The sequence below is a fragment of the Mytilus californianus genome, unplaced genomic scaffold (genome assembly GCF_021869535.1).
Source record: "Mytilus californianus isolate M0D057914Y unplaced genomic scaffold, xbMytCali1.0.p SCAF_3, whole genome shotgun sequence".
NCBI classification, from domain to species: Eukaryota; Metazoa; Mollusca; class Bivalvia; order Mytilida; family Mytilidae; genus Mytilus; species Mytilus californianus.
This window is the reverse complement of record NW_026262679.1, coordinates 103,456,526-103,468,585: the sequence shown is the minus strand read 5'-3', so window position 1 is coordinate 103,468,585 and position 12,060 is coordinate 103,456,526. Positions and strand designations below refer to the sequence as shown.

Here is a 12,060-nt window from a genome sequence, read left to right as displayed (position 1 = left end):
TATGTGTAACATATCCTTTTTTTCTGAATAATATAATATAACTGACCTTTAAGCTGTTTGAAATTCACATATGTTTTACTTTTACCATTATCAGTTATTTTGCTACCAGCTAGTAAAGATATGCTAAAATGGCAAATTTAGATTTCAGTGAAAAATGCGTAAATACAGGGTATTCAATGGAATTTTTTTCTTGAAGGCAGCATCTCCTAGTAAAATGTTAGGTATATTTAGAAAGAACCAATATAGGTCTTCCAGAATATAAAATAAAATCAATGGGCAAATAATTGCAAAAAATATTTTTAATGAATGAAAAACACAAGATTTTCAAATTCTGTAAATTGTATTTTTCTACAAGTCAATAATGATCCAAGTAATTTCCATATTTAAACATTACAAAGATGGCATTAAATTTCTTACAATTTAACAAAATTGATCAGTTAAATTTTACAGTCCAGAAAAATAGTTTTGTTTAATGAAATTTAATAAAAATGATTGCTATGGTAACCGAATTTCGAAAATTTTACAATTTTTTTTTCTTTCTAAAATTCAGTATGTATCTTTACATTTTTAAAGATTTAATTTTGTAATTGAATACAGAGGAAAGAAAGAACTGATTGTGCATATTAGTTTTTAACTGATACAGATCAACAAAGTTTGCTATTTATAAAGCAATGTGGGTAAAATGCTGGTCCGACTTAAATATTTAAAATAAAGTAAAACACCTTCTAAGTACATGCAAATTTCATTATATTAAACTCATATTGGTGCAATCATGTGTAGGTAATTTAGGAGATAACTGTATTGTATTTTAACCTTTTCGGACATAAAACGTAGATATTACTGTCGCAAATTGAGTTTACCTAGTGACCTGTAGCAGAGCTAGGTAAACGGATAATTGCAACAGTAAAAGCTAGATTTACGTCCACAAACCTTAAAATACAATACAGTTATATCCATTCTAATGCAAAAGTCAATAAAGATATTGTTTCTGTTTTTTATTTGGACATATAGTTGCTTAAAATAAAAATTCCACAAAATGTTGTTGACTTCTTTGGCACATAAACTTCATAGCAACATCATGACGTCATATGAATACTTCAAGTGTAAAACTGTAACATAGTATGTTTTGGGGCTTTGTTTACGCTTCAAATTTGGATATAAGCTATTACAAAGTAGTTTAAGGTAGGCGTTTTTTTCTCTATTTCGCCTATTTATTGGGAAAATATAATGTCGTTGAATCCAATATGGCTGCTTTTTGCATCCTTTCAAGATAAATAAAATAAATCCGTCATGAATTCTTTCTGTTTGATGCTAAAGAAAATCTTTTTCTTTTTCACTTTCAATGCCCATCACATTTCTTTGGCACTCAAGTCTGTAGTACATGCATTTTCTAGTAAGACTGCTTGCATATCAGGACAATGATGTACATTATTTGACAGCTTTTGGGCATATAGAACTTTTGCCTGATCTTTTAATGGGCCTTTCTCTAGCTTATATTCACAGCTGCCTTGAAGGAGGTGTTGATCAAGACTAATCTGGTTCTTGAACTCTTGAATGCAGCCATCCATAGAACAAATGAATGTCTGCTTCTGTTGTTTTGAAGCCTGTTCTGTTCCTAAAAAGAGGATAAATAAAATAAAAATTGTTTCCCAAAAAAATAGAAAAATTCAAATTTACTACATTAACCAAGTTCAGTTCCAATTGGCCAGTTGTATCAGAAGATTTTTTAAAAAGTTTATGCCAGACGGACTCAAAATGGACCAGGTGACCTAAAAAGGACAACGATACAACATGTATAAATTTCTCTTTCAACAATCGACAGCCTGATTATCTATAATAAGATTCTGTCGATACCCATAATCCTGTAACCCACAAGCAGGAAATTTTAATGATGCATAAAAATGTTTATTGAGTTTTGTGTTGGTTTTTATACGACCGCCAAAAAATTTTTGTGGTCGTATATTGGTATGACGTTGGCGTCGTCGTCGTCGTCGTCGTCCGGCGTCGTCCGAAGACACATTGGTTTTCGCACTCTAACTTTAGTTTAAGTGAATGGATCTCTATGAAATTTTACCACAAGGTTCAATACCACAAAAGGAAGGTTGGGATTGATTTTGGGGGTTATGGTACCAACAGTAAAGGAATTAGAGGCCAAAAAGGGGCCAAAAATAAGCATTTTTGTAACTTCCAGACATAACTTGTGTGTTATTGTATGGATCTCTCTGACATTGTACCACAAGGTTCCATATCACAAAAGGAATGCTGGGATTGATTTTGGGGGTAATTGCCTCAAAATTTTAGGAATTAGGGGCCAAAAAAGGGGCAAAAAACAAGCATTTTTCTAGTTTCATGACAATAACTTGTGTGTAAGTGTATGGATCTTTCTGAAATTGTACTACAAGGTTCCATATCACAAAGGGAAAGCTGGAATTGAGTTTGGGGGTAATTGCCGAAATGTTTAGGAATTGGGGGCCAAAAAGGGGCCAAAAATAAGCATTTTTCTAGTTTCCAGACAATAACTTGTGTTCAAGTGTATGGATCTCTCTGAAATTGTACTGCAAGGTACCATACCACAAAGGGAAGGCTGGGATTGATGATTGGGGTGATGAATCATAAGGGGGTTCAAAAAATTTGGGGGGGGATTTTTTTTTTTTCCTTTTTTTCTTTTTTTCCTTTTTTTTTCTTTTAAAATTTTCCGTTTTAAGTTGGTTATTTCTGATTTATATTTAAAAGCAAATAATAATGATATGGTAGGAGATACACACCAAACAGGATGTGTAAATTATTATATAATAAGTATTGTGCAATAGCAAGAAATTTTCAATTGCACAGTATTGCACAATAGCAAGAAATCTTCAATTGCACAGTATTGCGCAATAGCAAGAAATCTTCAATTGCACAGTATTGCGCAATAGCAAGAAATATCCAATAGCACAATATTGCGCAATAGCAAGAAATTGTCAATTGTACAGTATTGCGCAATAGCAAGAAATATTTAATTGCACAGTATTGTGCAAAAGAAGATACTTTGTATAAATTGCTTATTTCTTGACCAATTTCAATGGGGTTTTATTCTTGAATTCTTGGGGTTCTTTAATATGCTGAATCTAACCGTGTATTTAGTTTTTGGATTTTGGGCCCCGTTTTTAAATTGGTCCACATTGAGGTCCAAAGGGTCCAAAATTAAACTTTGTTTGATTTCATCAAAAATTGAATTATTGGGGTTCTTTGATATGCCAAATCTAACCGTGTATTTAGATTCTTAATTTTTGGTTCCGTTTTCAAATTGGTCTACATTAAGGTCCAAAGGGTCCAAAATTAAACTTAGTTTGATTTTAACAAAAATTGAATTCTTAGGGTTCTTTGATATGCTGAATCTAAACATGTATTTACATTTTTGATTATGGGCCCAGTTTTCAAGTTGGTCCAAATCGGGGTCCAAAATTAAACTTTGTTTGATTTCAACAAAAATTGAATATATGGGGTTCTTTGATATGCTGAATCTAACCATGTATTTAGATTTTTGATTTTTGGGCCCCGTTATCAACTTTGTCCACATTGAGGTCAAAAGGGTCCAAAATTAAACTTTGTTTGATTTCATCAAAAATTGAATTCTTGGGGTTCTTTGATATGCTGAATCTAACCATGTATTTAGATTTTGGATATTGGACCATAATAGGTGAATGTCCAATTTAAAATTTTTAAGTTCTTAGACCACATTCATTCTGTGTCAGAAACCTATGCTGTGTCAAATATTTAATCACAATCCAAATGCAAAGCTGTATCAAGCTTGAATGTTGTGTCCATACTTGCCCCAACTGTTCAGGGTTCGACCTCTGCGGTCGTATCAAGCTGGGCCCTGCAAAGCATTTTATTCTCGGTTGTTGTGACAAAATATAATAATGATCATTGTCTTACAAGTGTGCTTAAGTTTTTTACATGACAGTTAGTAAATGAAGTAATTATAAAATTACCTTCAGTAATGAGGTCATTAAAAGACATCTCTGTCCAGTCATTGGGTACTTTTAACTGCACAGAACAGTGGCGGATCCAGAAATTTTCATAAGGGGGGGCCCACTGACTGCTTAAGAAGGGGCCCGCTCCAGTCATGCTTCAGTGATTCCCTATATAATCAACAAAATGTTTCCCACAAAAGGGGGGGCCCGGGTCCCCTGAAAAACCCTCTAAATCCGCCTCTGCAGAATTCTTTGTTGATTTTAAAGTCACAAGCTTTCCTGAAAAAAAAATTGTAATTAAAGAACCTGTATTCATTTTATTGTTTGTTAAATTGATCAATATGGAAGTTTAAAAAAAATAACCAACTTCAAGATCATAAACTCTATAGATTTTTTATGCCGTTATGATATAAAATTATGGAATTTTTATAGCATCCATTCTAGTCTAGGAGTTTGTGGTCTTTTTATCAATAGGCTCAATGCAACCTTTTTATTAAGATGATTTAATTTTTTATGTTTTAAGATGAAAGTGCTGAGCTTATTGAATTTAGTATTGGTATTGCTTTTAATTGTCTTTATATACTTTTAACCTCTGAACCAGGATTTTGGAGGAGGGTTGAGTACTTATAGACTTCTTTTACCCACCTGTGTACAAGCCAGACCCTGTATTTTCAGTGGTTGTGTTATGTTTAAAACTATATGTTATTTGTAATCTGTTTTTTTCTTTATGTTGAATATAAAAGTAATACCTTCATCAATATTGTATGTCTGCCACATCCTCAAATGACTGCTCTCAAATCTAAAGTTGTAAAAACTTGTAATATTGGTTATTGTTTCTTTATTCTTGGTTACATCTAAATCAAGGATTGTGTCAACAACCTTCACCCTGTAACGCTTCCCTGGTACTTTATCAAGTGCCTACAAAAGATTGGATACTAAAAGAATTCTGATAGACACAATATAAAACAAGATGTGCTGTGAGTCATTGCTCACTAGTGATATCCCTGCTTTTTGAAAGGTAGCCATTAAACTTTCACATTGATTTGTGACAGCCTTTTTGATTTATTTTGTGAAAACTGTTTGTGACGGACAGACGGAAAGCTGATTACTATAGGGCTCCTATGTCTGAATTAAAAGATAAGATATCAAATAAAGTTAATGAAATATCTTATATCTAATTTATGAGATATCTTATAAAATAAATAAGATATCTTATAAACTAAACAAGAGGAGGCTCCGGGGTCCCCCACTGGTGCTAAAATATAATATTTCCATAAAGAACTTGTGACCTTGACCTTTGAATGACTAGAAACATCAAAATCAATTGGGATCTTCCTTACCTAATAACATTCAACTCTGTAAGTTTGAAGAAATAATATGAAGGTGTTCAAAAGTAACAGTCCAGAAACCGATTGTCAGCTGAAAATTCAACATCATTAAATATCTGTGACCTCGACCTTTGACCTATAAACATCAAAATCAATACGGATCTTCCTTACCTAATAAACATTCAACTGTGTAAGTTTGAAAAAATTATATGAAGGTGTTCAAAAGTTACGGTCCAGAAACTGATTTTGGACGGACGGACGCACGGACACCGGTATTTCTATGTCCCCTCCAGTGGACAATAAGAGATCTTATAAAATTGTTTTATAAGATATCTTATTAATTATATCAGATGTCCTATAACATTCATTCTAATGCAACATTCGTTGTAACGTACGTACGTCAAATTTCATTGGATAAAGTCGTAATTTTCAGGGTATATATCAATCTGAAGATTTGGAGCCATCAATCTATGATTTGATGGTCGCAAATATCCGTTTACTGGCTCCGCTAATGTGTCGCTAGTAAACTCAATTTGCGACCATCAAATCCATGATTGATGGCTCCAAATCTGCAAATTCAATACAGTAAGCTCCTAATTGGATATCTTGAAAATCTTATATCTTCTAAAGTTTATGAGATATCTTTATAAACTTCTTTATAAGATATCTCATGAAAGATATAAAATATATTATCATATACTTAGACTAAATAACATATGATTTTTACCATATGATAATAGCATTACATTTACGTATATTCCATATTTTTTCGAATTGGTGCTTAGCGGTCTGATATGAAAAGTTTATCACATGCTTCGACTTTTATCACATGCCTTTCTGTAACGTTATTCCGGTAATACTCGGCAAATTCTGGAAAATACACCTCAATGGTACGTTTTCAGTGAAAAACATTACAAAGTAGGGTACAAAATAATTATTTGTATACTGGAAAGTATATTGTGTAAAATGGAAAAAAAAAAAATAAACAAATGATAAAATAAATGCATTTTTAACATAATTAAGAAAGTTACTTTAAAAATGTTGACTTTTCCAAACAGTGTTTATTATGTATATTGTTGAATTATTTTTTTATCGTCCGTATTAAAATATAACATACTGGTTTTTTTTCTTCATTGTTGAGGCATATGATAGAAAGATTTCTTATCGATTGTACAACATTTGGGGTCTGACATCCATGATTATCTTACCTCCTATACATTTCTAGGAATATGATTGGTTTAAAGCGTCCGCGGGGAGACTGTGTATATTTCATATTAGGTTAGTAGGGAGGCGGGGCTTATTTCATACACGGTTAGTAGTGGAGTTACGTCCCTTTATATTCCATATAAGGTTAGAAGGTAGGCAGGGCTTATTTCATACACAGTTAGTAGTGGAGTTACGTCCCCTTTATATTCCATATAAGGTTAGAAAGGAGGCGGGGCTTATTTCATACACAGTTAGTAGTGGTGTTGCGTCCCTTTATAAAAACAAAACGGTATTGAGAAAACATCTTAAAGATTTCAACAGACGAAGAAATTGATTATTAAGATTGAAATGAATTCATAAAACACATTTAAAGCTAACAAGTTGTTATTGTTGGCAGCTGTTTCTGTAGGATCAATGAGAGAAGTTTCTTAATGCTAAAAGTATTGAAGACTTCAGTGCTCATTTTGATAGGTCACTAGTCTAAATTTCACACGTTAAGATAGTCGGTAAGATAAATTCGTTACATAGTGTGCTAGTGACGTAATACGGTATATATGGGGTCAGTAAATTCCATATGGGGATTCAAGCTTTGCTCTCACCCCATATGGAATTTACTGACCCCATATTTACCGTATTAGGTCACTAGCGCACTATGTAACTTATAATATTTCACTCTTTGAACTGCTATTTAAGAACCACGTAAAAAGATCAATATATTAATCTGTTATTTTTCTCCATTGTTGAAGCATATGATAAAAAGATCATAGCATGTCATTTTTCATATCACATGTATTATCAGCCCTCGGCCAATATCAGCCCTCAAGCCATGCGGCTCTTGGGCTGATATTAAACCTAGGGCTGATAATACATGCGATATGACAAATGCCATGTAATAATCTGATATTATACAAGATATCTTAAATACTTTTACAAGATATCTTATAAAGTCAAGTTTATGAGACTTCTTATAAAGTGTATGCAATGATAATATTTTATATACAGTTATACCTACCCTCTTTCTTTAAGGTGGTAGTATTTCAGCTTCTGCAATCTTGTTCTTTGTATTTGTCTCAATAGTGTTCTCCTAAATTAAAAGAAAAGAAAAACTTTTTAAGAATATTTTAAACAAGGTACTAATTGAAATTGGAACAATAATGAATTCTGGAATACACATGATAATATTGAAGCAAAAACCAACCTATCTTAGAGGGATTAGTAATATATGAATGGGTTAGGGTTCAGTTGAGGTATGTTTTATACACAAATGATTTAGAAATTTACCCTTAATTTACCCTCAATTATGCATGCATGAATGCATAGTTTAACCCCTATTGGCCCTAAGTGTACATGTAAATTAGATCAATTAAAATCTTGGTTTTTATTTTAATAGATTTTTTACTAATGCTTAATGATGAAACTAGTTTACCAAATAAAATGTGCAAAAGCTTAGTGAATATGAAGACCAAATTGGAACTTTAAAGTTTAATGTTATTTCTGAATTGAAAGATCTTCTTATTCTTGTCATAGTAAAACTGAGTACATATGCAGTTTGACATGTTGTTACAATATGGATCCCATACATACATAACATAACAATAAACTCACTATTGACTATTGAGTATACATGTGTACAGGGAATCATATTTATACATGTATATGAAAAGACATACCTCCTCAACATGCTCAATACTGTTATTTCCAAATAGTTTTTCTCTACACAGTCTACAAATTGCTGTAATATAAAAGAAAATAGATACACAATTGATCTCATTCTGTGTATCACTATCAAAACTATTTAGGCCAAACAAAAAAATATGTGTGTTTACTGTCACTTGCTGAAAAAAAAAGGGTAGGTAGGTAGAGATTTTTTTTTTTTTTTTACATTGAGTCTATGGGAGCAACATTGTGACTTTAACAGTACTTAATCAAAAATAGTAAAAAAAACTTTAGGGTAGGGGACAAAAATTAGGGTAAGTAGGGGTACAGTAAACCCACATACTTTTTTGTTGGGTCATATACTGAAATTAGGGTAGGTAGGTGTACAGTAAACCCACATACTTTTTTGTTGGGTCATATACATGTACATGTATGTACATAAAAACATGAATTTTAAAACATACATGTATCTCAAGTAAACATGAGTAAAAGAAGGCTGTCAACGCCCTTATCGGAATATAAGCCTTCTGGCGCATACATGTAGTTGTGACAACATTAGGGCTATGTTGCGGCTTCATTGCACCAACATGTTGTGGCAATGATGCTGCATTAGTGTATTTCATATGCAAATTAGTTTTCTGGCACTGGTGCCAGAAAATACTGTGGCTTCGTTGCCGCAACATGTTGTGGCTTCAACATGTTCAATGCAGATATTGTTTTTTATTTTGTATGCAAATTAGTTTTCTGGCACTATTGCGCCACTAATGCCTTTAAATTCTGGCTTCCTTTAATTATTGACTTAAAAGGTAAAGTAACGTCTGACCAGGCAAGTTTAGTGGTAAGTATACCCGAGAAAAAGTTTTAACTCCTTTATTTAACGTTATGATTTTTTTGTGTGCTCAGGGTTATTATTATAACTTTTTCTTTTAAAGAAAGTAAAGTTCTGTCCTCAGAAGTTATTCCTATATGTAATGTACTTAATTTTCCCACATTGAGGAAAAGGAAAGTTAAAATGTGTAACTCATGAACTGTCAACATGCAACATCTATACCTTCAATAACACCAACATAATTTCCATGATCCCAACAGGAGCCCCTTCACTTCAGTCAAAGGTGTTGTGTTTTGTCTGATTAGCAATCTAAATTCGTGATTATACTACATTTTTTTCCAAACAAATAGCACTTTCAAGCCGTCTTTAGAGGGTTACAAAGACATAATTGACCAAACTTCTTTCAGCATGCTCTGTAAAATTTTAGCGAGGATTAAATTGAGAAAGGGAAGAGAAACCATGACTTATGTTTCAGAAGGTACCAATTCGCCCCATTAGATGATAGTTCGTCCCTGTTAATTTGGATTTTTTGAAAATGCTCTCCAGGTCTATCAGGAAGAAGACAATTTCCTTGATTTAATTAAATGAGAGATTGAACTTTTATATAATGCATTTAATTAATCAAGTTAATCTAAGTTTACATACAAGTCTTCACAATAACAGAACACCCAATTCTTCACTAAAATCATAAGCTCAAGCAATATATGGTCCACTTCTAACCCACCATCATGACCACAGTAAAAAGCTCAAACACTGGTGACATCATCAATGACATTATCAATGTTCTGGCTCTATTCTGGCATCATTTTAGTAGATTAAGAATGAGAAAATTATATGTGTGCTTTATGGCAACATTGTGGCGCTTTTTGTCATGAAAGGAAATAGCGCTGCACTGTAGCCAGAATGATGCTAGTGGCATCATTCAGCACTTATCCGGCATCAATTTTCTGGCAACCTGATCAGCAGCCGCAAAATTGCAGCATTGTTGCTGCAACATTTTTTATTTCATAAGGACCGGTATGAAATGATGTGATTATCATGTACAAAACCTTACAAATCTGGTAAAGGAAAGGAAACGTGAAACAGCATTCATGTTATAATTTTTGTCTCTCAAAAACAAGATTCAAAGAACTTCACATAATTTTATGTTTTATAGTTTAAAAAGGGGGTATTAAAGAAGTTCATATGGCTGTCACATGCTAAAAACAATAAGCTTAAGGTTCATAGCCAAATGGTAGACAATATTAACCCTAAGGTTTTTTTTGTTTGTTTGGGGTTTTTTTTTGGGGGGGGGGGGGGGGGGGTACCTGACAGCTGCATTTGATTTCTTTTTTATAAGAGGTTTATCACTGTATCTTTTTTAAAGAAAACTGGTATTAGGTAAATAGTATCTACTTACATGTTCCAATAGGAATGAAAATGCCTGTCTTTGTAACAATTCTTTGAAACATCTCGGGTGTAACATGTCGATCCACTGCTTTTGTAGTATTATGATATTTCAAAATGACATTTACTGAAGGCACACCACAATCTTTCCTTCTATATTTCTTGTTAGTTGTTTCGATGATAATATTTCTATGAATATCACAGATCCTCAGTTGTGACGTACAATGTAATGTCAGATTTAAGTAAAGAAATTTCTGACAAAAATTTATACATGTCTCTTTTTCCAATGGAAGCATTTTCAAAAATACCTGTCGTCACTGCAGTTGTCACAATTGCCTACGAAATCTTTTATGCTACACATTTTATAACAATTATTCGAAGATTATATAAATAAATACATTAAAAAAGTTAGTTACGGTAAGCAAAATAAACTATAAAATACACTGTCTTAGTACAGACACAGTTCCATTGTTCTGACAATATTTTCAAAATATGAGCAAATCACACCAACTTAACCATATATATAAGTGTAGGCTAACATCACTGTGAAAAATTTATCCATTTCCCATTATGCTTGAATATAAAACATGAAGAAATTCGCAAAATAACATTGTTGTCTGCATTTGTTTACATTTTCCCTCCTGTTTTTAATTTGTTTCTCTACAAGAGAACTCCGTTTGATTAGGTAAATACAGGACAACTCAACTTTTCAGGGTCAATTAATTTCAACACAGTCAAGTTTGCCCACTGATTTTTTTTCTTTTCTTGTATAACCTTAATCCATTCTCTCTATTCATATAATCAACAATATAAGAAATGGCTGCATTTTTTTTACAACACCTGATCAAAATAGGCTCTAAAACCCCCCTTTTATTGCACTTTTTACCCTATTTTAGCTATATAGATTATTTTTTAAGAAAGTTTACTGTTGAACACAATTTTTATTTGTTTTTTTTAAATTGAAAAAAGTTTTAAATGTCTGAATATCTATATTATTTTCTTTTTATTAGACACAATTGATCATAATTTGTAAACACTGCATTTTCCCTTATTCTTGCCACTTTAAGTCCTGTTACCAAGGAAACGGTAAACATATGGGGCTAAGTGTAATAATATTTTTTGTTAAGCTCATGTGGCTCTATTGAACTAATAAAGTTTAAAACAAATATTTTTTAGTGCGTGCCGAAATATTTTGGTGATTACAGAGAATTGCTCTTAATAAGCATATATCGTGTAAAACATTTGCAAAATAACCAAACATACGGAGGTTGAGACATGACATAAAGACAGATGTACATATTTATCATGTTTATGTTTAATATGCCTACCAAAATAACCCCCCCAAAAAAAAAACAGAAAAAACAATCGCACACAGGCTGAAACATCATGACTGGAAATTATGTCTTTTGTTATTGTCCATCAGCACAAATACATTTCATCAGATGTCTTTTCCTTTTCCATTTTTTGTGGCCTGGTGTTGTCTGGTTGCTGTGTTATTGAAGTACAGACTACTTGCGGGATTTTCATTTTACTTTGGGTACTGAAAGTGTGTGTGTATATTTTTTTTTAGTAGATATATATTATTAGTATGATATCGACATGATCGATAGAATCTTGTTCTCAACCTTAAAGTTTTATGAGTAAAATAGAATTGAGAACAGTTCTATTCTATATTTGAAATGCAACTTTAGGGTACAAA

General features: G+C 32.3%; 1 long non-coding RNA gene across 2 annotated transcripts; it reads right to left on the bottom strand.

The window, feature by feature from the left end:
- Nucleotides 1-607: 607 nt before the first annotated feature.
- Nucleotides 608-11,030, bottom strand: LOC127735630 (uncharacterized). 2 transcript variants are annotated; one of them, XR_007998528.1, is made up of 7 exons: nt 10,375-11,030; nt 9,198-9,388; nt 8,161-8,222; nt 7,503-7,574; nt 4,706-4,874; nt 3,975-4,235; nt 608-1,615 (listed from the first exon to the last, which is right to left on the bottom strand). It is a non-coding gene; the product is annotated as an uncharacterized LOC127735630 (long non-coding RNA). The 2 variants fall into 2 exon arrangements; XR_007998527.1 differs by lacking the exon at nt 9,198-9,388.
- Nucleotides 11,031-12,060: the final 1,030 nt, after the last annotated feature.